Raw genomic sequence first — 13297 nt, 5'->3', positions numbered from 1 at the left:
CAGAGAAAAGATTTTTTTCAATGTTCTGTAATAGATATTCTTTTAAGGTAAGTAGAGCAGTTTCAGTTGATCTACCTTTCCTAAATCCAAATTGAGAGTCAGTTATGATTCCTTGTTTGTCAAAGAATTTTGTAATACGAGTGAAAATTACTTTTTCGAGTCCTTTCGAGAAGACTGGCAAAATCGATATTGGGCGGTAGTTTGTAGGCAGATTTCGGTTTCCCCCTTTGTAAATCACGGACACCCTGGACCGTTTCATTGCACTAGGGAAAGTACCAGATTCCAGAGCCAAGTTAAATATATGTGTTAGTACAGATACAATTGATGGCAGTACATACTTAATTGGTAGTATCTGCAGATTGTCTACATCTAATGCTCGTGAGTTTCGCAGTCCCGTGAAGACAGCAAGAACTTCGCACTCATCAGTCGGTTCGAGAAATATACTATTAGGAACACAACTAATTCTTTGGTCGGTCAGCTCAAGAGCATCGTGGGGAGAAGCGGCAACATTTACAAAATAAGAGTTCATATAATCGGCAAGGGCTGTGCCACTCAATTCCTGACCATTCAATAACATCGCATCCGGCAGGATATTGTTCTTTTCACGTCCCAAAACGTTGTTCATTACTTTCCATGCTGCTTCTGGACGTTGTTTGTTTATGTTCTCAAATAAATGTTCGTAATATTGAAACTTTGCTTGTCGAAGTTCTTTATTTAGTTGGTTTCGAAACTTTTTAAATTCTAGGAACTTGTCTTTCGAGCGTGTGCGCAAAAAACTCTGATAAATACGATTTTTATCTTTGATCTTTTTTAAATGTTCTCGAGTTATCCAAGGCTTTCGTGCCTTTTTTGATGATCTATATACCCTGAACGGGAAGTGCTTAGAATAGATGTGGATGAATATCTTGATGAATTCATTATAGGCGTCGTCTGCAGTTTGTTTACCTTTAACAGAAATCCACTGTTGCAAAGCTATTTCACGCCTAAAAGACTCAAGACAACCCTCGGTGACACATTGCACTGTGACTGCTGGATTTTTTTCTTTTTTTCTTGCGTATTCATTCTGGTATGTTAAAAATACGGGGCAATGGTCACTAATATCACATGAAATAGTACCAGCGCTAAGGATCTCTGTGCTAATGTTTGTTATTAATAAATCTAACGCTGTTGATGAAGAGCTTGTAATACGGGTTGAAGTGGATATTACATTTGTTAAAGCGGATGACAGCAACAGTGCATTGAAATCACGTGTGTCGGCATTTTGTTCTAATACATTCAGGTTGAAGTCACCTCCACTAATAAGACGAAAATTGTGTTTGCCAACATAATCAAGGAAATTTTCAAAGAAGTTTATGAAAGATGAGAAGTTTCCATTGGGAGGCCGGTAAAGAACTGAAATTATGTCTTTTTTACTTTGAACTGTTAACATTTCATAGTCAGCAGTGACAGTGCTGAATTCTGAGACAATGGTACAGTTTTTCCTTTTCAAAGTAAGGAGAGCGACACCGCCACCTCGACGATTTGAACGATTTAAGTAAAACTGATCATATCCATCTAACTGTATCATATTGCAGCCTTCTGAATACCACGTCTCAGATAACATTATTATGCTAAATTTAAAACGGAATTCGTTTAAGAAAAGATTGATTTCATCCTCTTTATTACATGCGGAACGGGTATTTATGTGTAGAACAGATTCAGAGAAATTATTTTCTAGTTTTATTTCAGAGGGTGTAATGAGCTCCGAGTAATTCATAAGGACTTTATCAATTGCGCGTTGTCAGTTCGACACCCTGACACTAGCGCTCAAGCCATATCGTCTGCAGTGCCGGTCCCGCTGCTGGCGACAGCAGGTTCCGGCATTGCTGGACGCGAGAAGATCTTATCGATGTCGTCTTCACAAGTTATGCGAACCATGGGGGAGTTATCAGTGCGCTTAGCGAAAATCTGTCCGTTGTTCGTCCACACCGACTTCCATTTATGTTCATGCTTCTTTTTGATTGCTAGTGCAAGCAGTCGCTTTCGCGCCGGACAAAGATGCTCATTGACATAAATGGGCGTTGCCTCACTCATGCCGATGTCGTTGTTCGTGGGACGCGCTTTTCTAGCCTTTTTTAAAACAGCGTCGCGTTTTGCCCGTGACCGAAACTGGACGACGATATTGGTCTTATCTGCATCCCGTGTAGGCACTCTGTGACAGACTTCAACGTCGGCGCCCGTAATCTGCTCCTTTATGGCATCGCCAATCTTAGCCAGAACGTGAGAAACCGATTCGTTTTCAGTCTGAATCACCCCTTGTATCTCAAGGTTGTTTTTCCTCGAGTACTGTTCCATGCTCGTTAGCCGCTTTTCTTGTTCCTTCGTCTCGTTTTCAACAGCCATACATCTAGAAAGAAGCGCTTCCTTTTCTTTCGTCAATTGCTTGTTTTTTGCAACCTCGTCGTCCAGTTTTTTCTTCAGGTCCTTCACTTCCGCGTGGGCAAACTCTACGCTCTTTGCTAGGTTAGTTTGGGTGACTTTCAATTCGCGAATTTCATTTCGCAGCTCCCTTTCCATCGATTCGCGAAACAGTTTGACTTCCTTCTGCATTTCCTCCTTCCACTTAGCCAGTTCACATTTCACATCATCCTTCAATTTAGACAAGTCCTTAGACATTTTGACAGGGATGCCAGCAACAGTGGAATGCTCGAAATGTACACTTTGGCAGTGACGACTAAGCCGAAAACAACAGAACTTCTACTGAAAGGTGATATAACCCAGGGCAACACTAACCTGTGACGAAAAATGATGCAGAACTTATTCGGTTGCACGCGTGGCCCGTCGTCGCTGCCACTTCTTGCGTATGGCTCCGTGCGCTAAACTATCTATATTGTGACTGCTCCTAACGTCACCGTGGAAGTTAATCGAAGTCTTGTGCGACTCCGCGAAATGAAAAAAAAAAAGCACAATGGCCTGAAACGTTAGGAAAACGTACGGCGATACTACGGGAGAAGCCTCACTGCAATACAAACGACGACCAAACATAAAAAAAAACAGGAAGGGACTCCTTATCTAATTTGTACGAACTTCGTCGTAAACACATGAACCCGGCAATCTCTTTTTGTCCAAATCATTATGTCACCAGCGGGAACTTGACTTTATCGGCAAGATAATGATAAACGTCTAGACTGCAGTACCCTTACGGAAGCCGCTGTGTTTGCATGCCCGAAAGGTAGCTAATTTTAAACAAAAAGTGCAGACCTGTTTGTACAAAAATTTTTGCTTCTGGTGTAGCCTTCAAGGGCAAAGCTAGTACGTGCAAAACCAGGTACAGGGCGTGCACTGCGAACAGATATTAGTGTACCTTACAAGGACGGTTCAGGAGACCTACTCCATTTTTGTTCTCTTCGCCTATCTGTAAACTTTCTCTCGCCCTTGTGGAGAACAAAAAATTAGCAGTGGCGTAGCTCGGCTATGCCAGGATATACGTAGCGTAAGCTAAGGGTCACCAATCCAATCCAATCAAATCCAATCTAGTCCAGCCGAGTCCAGTCCAGTTCAATCCAATCCAATCCAATCCAATCCAATCCAATCCAGTCCAGTCCAGTCCAGTCCAGTCCAGTCCAGTCCAGTCCAGTCCAGTCACTGCTCCTGGTGCATGCGCAGCACGGCTGTCCAGGAGCCACGCGAAACGGCTATCAAGCGGCTCCGGCGCAGCGTCAGAAATGGCTACAGCGCAACTGAACCGCACAGCTGGGCACGCGCCGGCGCCAGTGCATCTGCCGTGGCAATGACGTCACTCCTCCCGAATGCGCAGACCGGTGAATATGCTGACCTTATTCTTTACACACCCGCACTAAAATTGGATTGGGTTTCCAATCAAATCCAATACAATTCAATTCAATTTATTCCAATATTGCAATCCAATCCAGTGTTCCATGGGCATGCCCAGCACGCCACTTGAGGGTCCACGCGAACCTACTCAACCTTAGTGTAGCTTACGCCACAAAAGTCAAAGGACACCTTAGTGCTACTTGGGGGCCGGGAACGGGAAAGTATGAATGTGCAGTTCAACGCCTGATACGCCGGATCATGCCACTTCAGAAGCTTTGCATCGAGATCCACCAAAAGGCGTTCGATTTGCTTCACTCTGCCCCTACGCGTTGCGCCGCTAGTTGTCCCTGCCGCAGTGTAAGGGCAGCGTGTATGAACGGGGTGCATTTCGCTGCCTGTTCTTCAGCTCCCTTCATCTACGGTGCCCTGGCGTGGACGGCCACCTTTTGGGACTGCCGAGTTTAAGGTCACGCTGTGGAACGCCTCGTGCCATGTATGTATGGATGTATGGGAAATTTTGTTTGGTCACGCAAGTGGTGCTAATTAACCACTAAGCGGGCTGTTCCTACGTCGGGTCCGGAATGTCAATGAGTGCCTCGTGCTATAAAATGGTTTTTAAGGATCTGCTTGTCTGCTGCAGACGCCGGCTTTTAAAGACGGTAGTCTTTTTCTGACTACTTAAACGCAGAAATTTTGGTCTGTCTGTCTTGAAAGGATAAATTTATTATCAAAAAATCCTGGTATCAATGATACAACGTAACAACCAGAAACAATTAAACAAGTGTAGCCCCAGTTGCTACAAGCTAATAGAGCGCAAAAGCTGCCAGTTACAGACACTTACAGAAACACATAAACAGTTTCAAGTTGATTGTAGACAAAAGATTAACATACAAACAATTTAGAGTTGCTTACAACCAAAAGATTAACATGCGAGGAAAACAATTATACAAAAACATTCGCTTCAAGAATGCAGCAATATACAAAACAGGGTTGGTTTTATGTCACAACGGGTACTGTACCGCACTAACACTCAATTCTAACACCAAAATCAATTGTTACAACAAAAATCCCTAAGGACACAAGTCTGGAAAACTGGCATGAATAATAACCCTTTTGTTCGAAACCTCAATAAACCGGGTAGACCAATGTCGCAGAAACTCTTCCTCACCCAAAAGGGCCAACTCGCCTTCCAAAAAGGTTACGAGGTGTTGTCTGAAGAAGGAAAGCAAGGGCCACTGCATACGTAGCCTGCGAATCTGTGCTACGGCCCTGCAGCAATTACGCCATAGTATATAATCGCCAATCACTACGAATAGTTTGCCAAGGGGAGTGCCAGGGCACTGTTCTCTCAGTTGATACCGTGCAAGCCCCAAACTTGGAGCGGCACGGTGTATGATGCGCCAAAAGCAACGCGCAACAGTGCAGCTTGAGAACGTGTGAGCCGTGGATTCTGGTTGACCGCAGTTGGTACAGGAAGAGTTCTGTGTTACTCCCCAGCGAAATAATCTATCTTTTGTGGGAAGAATTCGCCACGCTTTTTGCCACTGGATGTTTTTGGCGTCCTCTGGCAGCCTACCTGAAGTCAGCCGTAACCAGGGGAAATCTGGTGGATCCACACGTCTGCCCGATCTCGCAGTAACTATTTTTTCACACAGCCTGGCAGGTTGTTCATTCACAAAATCGAGATCAGCATCCAGTGCACGAATTTCCTTAGCTAAAGTAATGGCGGCCTTGAACAGTCTTGGCGGGAAAGCTGCACTGGGGTGCAGGTTTCTGGCCATAGTTGGACAAAGAACCCGTCTAGAAGGACCGAGAAAGTATTGGATCAAAGGTCTGCCCGGAGCTTCTACGTCACTGAGAAGTGAAGAGACGACTCTAAGGGCCAACAACTGGCTCATGAGGTCGATGCAAGGGAGACCATAACCCCCAGAGCGGCGTGGGAGGCGCAGAGCATCTCTCGCTAAACACTCCGTGCTTCCATCCCAAAAGAAAGAAAAAATGTCGCGGGACACTTTGTACGTAACAGGATTGGGAGGCAGCATAATCCTGGCGACAAAAAAGAATTTAGCAAGAAAAACGCATTTAATCAGATACGACTTTTCCGAAAAAGAGAAGCTGAAAGACCTAGCCCGGGCAACATTCTTTTGAATATCCTCAACTAACTCGGGCCACATGTCTGGAGAAACACCTTCTTCGGTAAATCTGACGCCGAGAATCATCAGGTCTCGAACTATTTTTAAGTTATGAATGGGGGCGAGTGTGGCGTTTCCCAGAGGGAGGACAGCACTTTTTGTGACATTTAACTCGGCATCTGAAAGTCGAGCATAAGACTCGAAGTCCCCTAAAACAGCCGTGAGGCTATCAGTGTCCCGGATAAAAATAGTGACGTCATCTGCGTAAACAGATAATTTAACCGAGCCTTGTCCGGGCAGGGGGAGACCCCTAATTTGGGGGTTATCAACGAGTTTTCTGATGAAGGGGTCTAGACATAAGACAAACACAAGCGGCGACAAGGGGCATCCTTGTCTGACACCTCTATGAATTGCAATTTCCCCCTGTACCACACCATTAATGACCAGGTCACTGGATAAATTATCATACAATTCTCGGAGAAGCTGAACAAATTCAGAGGGAAACCCATATGCCTGAAATATGGCAAGCAAGTATGAATGATTGACCCTATCAAATGCCTGTTTTTGGTCTAAAGAGACACACAGGCCTGCAATACCAGTTTGGTGCGTAGAGGCAAGTACGTCTCGGGTTAGGCTAAGTGCCGAAAAAATATTTCTGTATGGGACCGAGCCAACCTGTTGGAGTGAGAGGAGGTCCGGCCAAAGAGCTTTAATTTTGGATACCAAAAGGGAAGTTAAAATCTTGTAGTCCGAATTCAAAACGGTTATTGGTCTGCAAGAACTCGGGAGAGAGGGGTCTTTTCCTTCTTTCAAAAGTAAGATTAGACGGCCTCTCTTAAACGAGTTTGGAAGCCGCTGATCTGCTAGGATTGAATTTATAAGTTGCACTAAGGAAGAGCCTAATTCTGCCCAGCAACGCTTGTAGAATTCCGTTGGCAAACCGTCCGGACCAGGCGCCGATCCGGTTTTCATTTTTCTTAAAATGTCGTATAGCTCGGAACAGGTTACGTCCTTCAGTATTTGGGAGTATATGCTTTGTGGAACCTGAGGTAGGGAATTTGAAGCAGAACATAGTTGTGCTACCATGTGTCTTTCATCTACCTCGAGCGAATCTCCCGCAAAGACATCAGAAAAGAAATAAAGAAACCCTGATTTTATAGCTGATGGGTCTGTGGAGACGGTGTTATCCAGGCATCGCACACACTCTATAATGTTTGGAGCTTCACGCGTCGTCAAAAATCTTTGAATTTCTAAACTACCGTTGCAAGGACCATGAATATTGTAGGAAGCGGGTGGTTGCATTGTTTCATTCAGTTGGCGTTTGTACCACTCCCTAAGGATGCCAAGATATTCGCTCATTAACGGCGTTAGTTCTTTATCATATCTAACTATCCGGATACGCTTGAGCGTATTGTTAAGCTCAGCTGTGTCACGAACCTTTTTTTTTTGGCCAACTGTTTGAGCTTGTTGCCTCCATATGGATTTTCAACTGTCCCACTGTTGTATGCTAACTTCGACCGGTAGAGAAGAAGAAATATCTGCTTTTAAGGGCAATAAAGCTACGTCATCTTGCAGTATTCTAGTATCAAGCTTCCAGTGCCGGGTGCCATCCAGTCTATGGTGACCTGTAAATAGGCACAGGAGCACTGGGTAATGGTCGGAAATGTAACCGGCCATACTAGGGAGTTGATTTACTTCAATGTTTGACACAGCCGGGATTAGGTCTAGAGTTATATAACACCTGTCTAGTCGGGACATTGAGGAACCGCGCTTCCACGTGGGAGAGAAATAATTCCCGCAATGGAGCAGCCATACATCCTCCAGGTGAAAGTCTTGCACTAGGAACCCGAGTTCACGTGCGTTCCACGTCGGTCGTCCCTGACCCGGTCCTCGTACATCACGCATACTATCAAGGACGCAGTTGAAATCTCCGCAAAGAATTGTGGGCACGCGCTCCAAAAGATAAACCCCTAGGCAACGAAAGAAGTTGTTTGTAGCTGTGACGCGTGCAGGAGCATACACGTTAATGATTTTAAAGCGGGCACCAGAAAGAGAAAATTTCAAGACTAGCAATCTTCCCTCACTATCTGTCGAACTAAAACTGTCTGTGACTCGATTCAGCCACCCGGCCAAAGTGAAACAGAAAATGCGCAATAGTCTTGTATACTAACAGCCAAATCTAAACGTCTAAGTCCGGTGTTGACGCTCATACTTCTCAACATCGTTGAACAAGAACAAGATTTTACGCAAATATGAGGCGGAAAATGATTACATCAGCAATATCTTCAGTGTCCCTTTATTAAAACATTCATGAATGCTTGGTTATTGCGATAGAAATTGAAATACTACAACAATTGCAGAAAATCGTCGCCTGCTGTTGCCAGTGGTCCAGTAGCTAATGGAGGTATTTAACAAATCAAACGACAAAAGCAACGACATTTTCCACTAGATAGGTTCAACGTTCCGCTTTGGACGGACGTGGAGAAGGGCAACGTTGTTCTATAAACAACGATTTAATTCACGCGCGTCTCCGCCGTACGGCAGCGCTGGCATCGAGGAATCCAGCCTGGAGAAGTGGAACGCGGTAAATATAAATTGACTTGAGGAAACGTTTACTGTGTTTACCTTTGGAGAGCGCGAAGGAACAGGTACAGCATTAGAGGTGAACGGGAAAGCAAAGAATGCCATTTACTTGGGAAACGTCGACAAAGAATATCCTCATTTGTCGACATGTGCAACGGAAGCAGCAGATGGTCGGGCAAGTTTTTTTGTTCAACGTTCATTTATTGCTTCTCTAAAAATTTAAATTTACTGCCTTCTCTCATTAAAAGTTGTGTCTTAAAGGAGTACTGACACGAAATTTTTATGTTACGTTTTTTTCGCTGCTATGCGTGCCTACCAGCCCACTAATTATAGAATGACAGATTAGACGGTCGAGCGCAGCGTAAACATTCATTTACGGCGTCGTTTATTCGTGCCAGTTTCGGTTTCGACTGAAAAACGCCGAGCGGCCGCCATGACAGCATGTATGACATGGCGTCACCATTCTTGCCGTATCGCTGTCTCTCTGGAAGCGCGCGCGAGCGAGCGCACGCGCGCGCCCAGACCGGCCGAGGTCTTCGCCGTCCCCACAGGCCCGGGCAGCATCACGTCAGTCCCAAAACCATGACGTGTACACACGCCCGAGCAGCGCGCGCCAACCACAGCCAGCGCGTCGGCTTCGTCACGGGAGCCCCGACGTCGGCAGTTTGGGGCACGTAGCAGATGATGTCACGTCGGCCCGCTCTAGGCTTTCTCGTGCGGGCGAAGATTAAAATGGATTTTAAATATGTTTCGCTGAACGGTTGCTGTTGAAACTTGCTGGGAGATATCTCCTGATAAAAAGGAAGCGTGTTACATAGTTATCTCAGCTTTGAAATTTCGTGTCAGTACTCCTTTAAACCTATTTTATTTTGTTGTCTACACAAACAGAGTGCCAATTTTCTTGCTTCTTACAGCTCGGATTAAGGCGCCGCATCACGTTTTAACACAGCTTTTATTCAGGCAGAGTTAATATATGTTACTGCTGCATACATTTGACACCTGAGTAAAATGTTTGGCTTTCCAGGTATCTTTTAGTAGCACATACTGGCATTTGAAATGTTTCTCGTAAAGAAATATTTCACTGCTTTTCTCTGACTTTTTAAAACTTCCTTTTATATACCCGCACGCGTAACATTGTTATCAACTGTTTTACTACGTCGTAAAACATCCGCGTCAGCTTACAAGTTATTAACCTTATGCAGCATGTAGGGGAGATGAGGGATCCGGGCATCAATGGGCACGCGTTCATATTATCACCACTCGCTAATGTATTACAAGGGACATTTTAATCATGCTGGTTCATGGCGTGCTTCAAACGAGTAAATACATTTTTCTTGTGAGCTACAATAGCAAACTTGACGTCCCTTCCGGCGACGTTGGGACACTTGTCAGCAATGTCGAGCGGGCCGGGGCGCGCAATAAATTCAGGTGATATAGCATCAATAACGCAATGGCAATCCAGAGTATTCAGCATATTCGTGTTCAGCTATTCTAGCGCGAGTTCTAGCTTATGATGAACACCGCGGTGTCCAGCATTCTAGCCCGAGGCGTAAACGAGTGTCCCGGTGTTTATTAGCACGCGTTCCGGTAATTCTAGCGCGAGGCGTAAACGACTGTGCCGGTGTCTTAGTACCGTAGCTACATGCGACGCCGACCGCCTGAGCTGCTAAGGGGCTGCGCCCGGAAAAGTATCAAGATTCGCTGTGGAAAACCGCTACATGGGCCCCCAATCGCTCTTTCTATCCAGAAGCCCGCGGCAAACACCCCAGTGTTTTACATTTTCACATATCCATACGGAGAAGTAAGGGGGGGGAGGGGGGGGGGGAGGGTGAAGGGAATTTATTAATCCTCACATAAGAAGGCGCAGCGACTACTGATAACAGCACCGCCCTAAGAAAAGAAAATTATCCAATAAGTTTGACCAACGCCATGCATACGGCAGGAGTATTGTTATGTTGCAATATTGCCTGCAGAAAATGGCTACTCAAAGTTCTGAAACACGTTTTTTTTGGTAAAATCAAAGAAAGTCTTTTTTTCTTGCTAAGTTCGCTATGCCTTGAACTTGTACAAACCAATTGTAGTTTACTTGTCAGATTTTGTTAAGGTTTTTTGTTTGTCAGATTGAATTTTTTCTGAAATGTTTACATATGTTAGTAATAACAATTTTGGAATTTTGTTAATGCCTGGTGCTCTGTAATATTGGGGCGGAGTTTCAGAACTATCAAGGATGTGTATCCGAAAGCCTAGTTGGTGTTTATGTTTATCTGGAGTTGAAGGCTCTGTTTACCCTTGCGGCCGCGCCCGAACCACTTGGAGAGCAACTTTGGCAGCACACTTGGAAGCTAGTTCCAGGCGCTCGCCATTGTCAGTAGGCTCCTGCTCAACCCCGCCGGTGCCTTCACTTTCCAAGGAGACTCGTGCTGCACGTGCGGCACCCACGGACCCGGATCAGGAGCTGCTCTCTTCCTTCCTTTCACGAAGCGCTCTGCGACGTCCTTCCTCACGACGCCTCCTCCAAACCTCCTCTCACCCTGCTGCTTCTCTTTCCCAGCACGCAATACCCGACTCTCTCGGACCACAACGTCAAATTTTATTGCGCCACCGATTTTGTGTGGCCCGCAACGCGCGTTCGTCAAACTGAGGCCTATGGCGTTCACACTAAGTACGTTTATCCCGACGCATTATACAGAATAACTACTTGGGCTCCCAATCGACCAATCCAGAATTAACTACATCCGCGAACAATTCCCATGCGTATTACATTTTAGCATTGCGCGTACTTCGCCCACGTATAGTGTCTAAAGCGCTTATTTAACTAAGGCGTTCAAACCCTGCCAAGTTGGCAGGAGAAGATGGCCGTGTAAAGTTTTCCGTACAGGTCTTTTTTTTTTTCGTTTCAAAAACGGCTGATCTCTTTTGCGCTAAATACATAGATGCCGTAGCAGCAAACTAAAGTGCTTTTGTTGGCTGGTTGGTTTTCAGTAGCCCTCTATTGCGCCGGATTAAAATTGTCTCCGTAGAAGTAATAAATCCGTTCTGAGCTTGACTGTCATTGTTCTGTTAATATGTACTTCCACAAAAAAAAAATCCCCGGCCATGTCCACTAATGTGAAACCAAGGGAGGGGCGAAGCATCCAGCGCATACGTGCATTCTTGGCGCCCTGGCGTTTTTCCCAAAGGAGATGAAACCATTGGGGGGTAAAAGTATCGAACTTTACTGTAAAAGTGTCTTGAATTTGATGCACAAAGCGTTATATCGCGCTGGGTAAACGATTGTCCCAGTGTTTTTTTAGTACGCGTTACGTTCTAGCGCGAGGCTTAAACGACTGTCCCGGTGTTTTAAGCCGTGACTACATGAGACGACGGCGAAGACGACGACATGAGACGCCGACAGCCCGAGATCTTGAGGGGCTTCGCCGCTACTAACATCCACTGAGCGCTTCACATTTTTATTCGAGAAAATTCCAGATGCGCATTACGAATAAATTAGTACAAGCTAAGCCGCAATGGGAAGATCCGGTTTTTAATCTGTAAACGAGGTCTCTTCAGTATGGAAGGTGTAAGTGGTTTTGCAAGGTACAGGAAAAGTTCGTAAATTCGACACTGGTGGTATCACGAAAAAAGCCAAATTATCCGATTGTCGAAATGTGCCATGAAGAATACAAACAAGAAACATTAACCAGCATGACATACCTTTATTTTCCCAAGAAGCTTGTAATCTTCATCAGTTTTTTCGGGCGAATTCGAGCGGTGACAATAGCTCTAATATCCGTCAGATGCTCCGTGGCACACGCGCAATGCGGACTTTGCTCACAGAAGTCCTCCAGCATGGACAACGCTTCTGCAGTTTCTTTTACCTTGCGTTTTGTTGGTGTGGGAAGATTGGTCACAATCGTTACCTTCAGACGCATTTTCGTTGTCGACAGCTGTCCGGTCCTTAATTATTTCTTCCTCCGTGGTGCCTTGTAACGGATATGTAACCGGCGAGTCGAAAAGCAGGAGGCAAGACGTCATCGCAACAGGTGTCTTCTATGGTTGCGGTTGCATCAGCCACTTCAAATGATGCCGATGACCATACGGTTGGCCTATGCGGCATTTTTGTTTTCAGCTATGCAGTACGTTTGTCAACAAACGCGCCTTCTATGCAGACATCTTTGACAAACGTCAGAACAGAATATGACAAACGTTTGTAAATTAAAAAAAAAACGTTAACGGGATTCGAACCCGGAGTAGGATGTGGGTTTTGCAGGAGCGGGACTACTACACTGCGAGATCAAGCAGTTCTCAGCGATTAAACTGAGGGCAAGAGGCACGTTTACGTAGCTTCAAACACGCGCCCTTGATGGCGCCCTGCGTCGCTTGGCTGTTGCGACTAGGAAACGCGCATACGGCTCCGGGAACGGGTTCGCTGAATTCGCGCATACAATTGAATTGACACAGCAAGAAATTGTCTCTGCCCCTATTTCCTCACAATTAATGCTCCCGGACTCGACGTCGGGAAAGACGACGGAGCTAAACCCATGAAAAAGTGCTTGTAGTTCAAAGCCGAGCCTTTCTTGGGCTTCAACCAGGAAAGCTGTGTTATGTTTGTCTGTCTAGCTGGCGATACTTAGTGGTGCGGGCCAAGGTAATATCAGTTTTTTAATAAGGTCTTACAATAATCTCTCTGTCTTTGTGTTCCCCGAATCAGGCAGAAATGTCACTTGACTGCCCGCTTATGGGTCGCAGACTCGCTTGTAATACATGGGTCCCTTTTTGCCGAGACAGTG

At 45.4% G+C, this 13297-nt stretch overlaps 1 protein-coding gene across 2 annotated transcripts in view; it reads left to right on the top strand.

Moving 5' to 3' along the window:
- The window catches only part of LOC144166412 (uncharacterized), a 314257-nt gene that overhangs the window by 79451 nt on the left and 221509 nt on the right, over positions 1–13297 (top strand). The gene's annotated exons all lie outside the window — the stretch shown is intronic.

The sequence above is a fragment of the Haemaphysalis longicornis genome, unplaced genomic scaffold (assembly GCF_048455015.1).
Source record: "Haemaphysalis longicornis isolate Haplotype H1 unplaced genomic scaffold, Haemaphysalis longicornis Haplotype H1 scaffold_17, whole genome shotgun sequence".
Taxonomy (NCBI): Eukaryota; Metazoa; Arthropoda; class Arachnida; order Ixodida; family Ixodidae; genus Haemaphysalis; species Haemaphysalis longicornis.
Note: the sequence above shows the minus strand (reverse complement) of the source record. Positions and strands in the feature narration are given on the sequence as shown.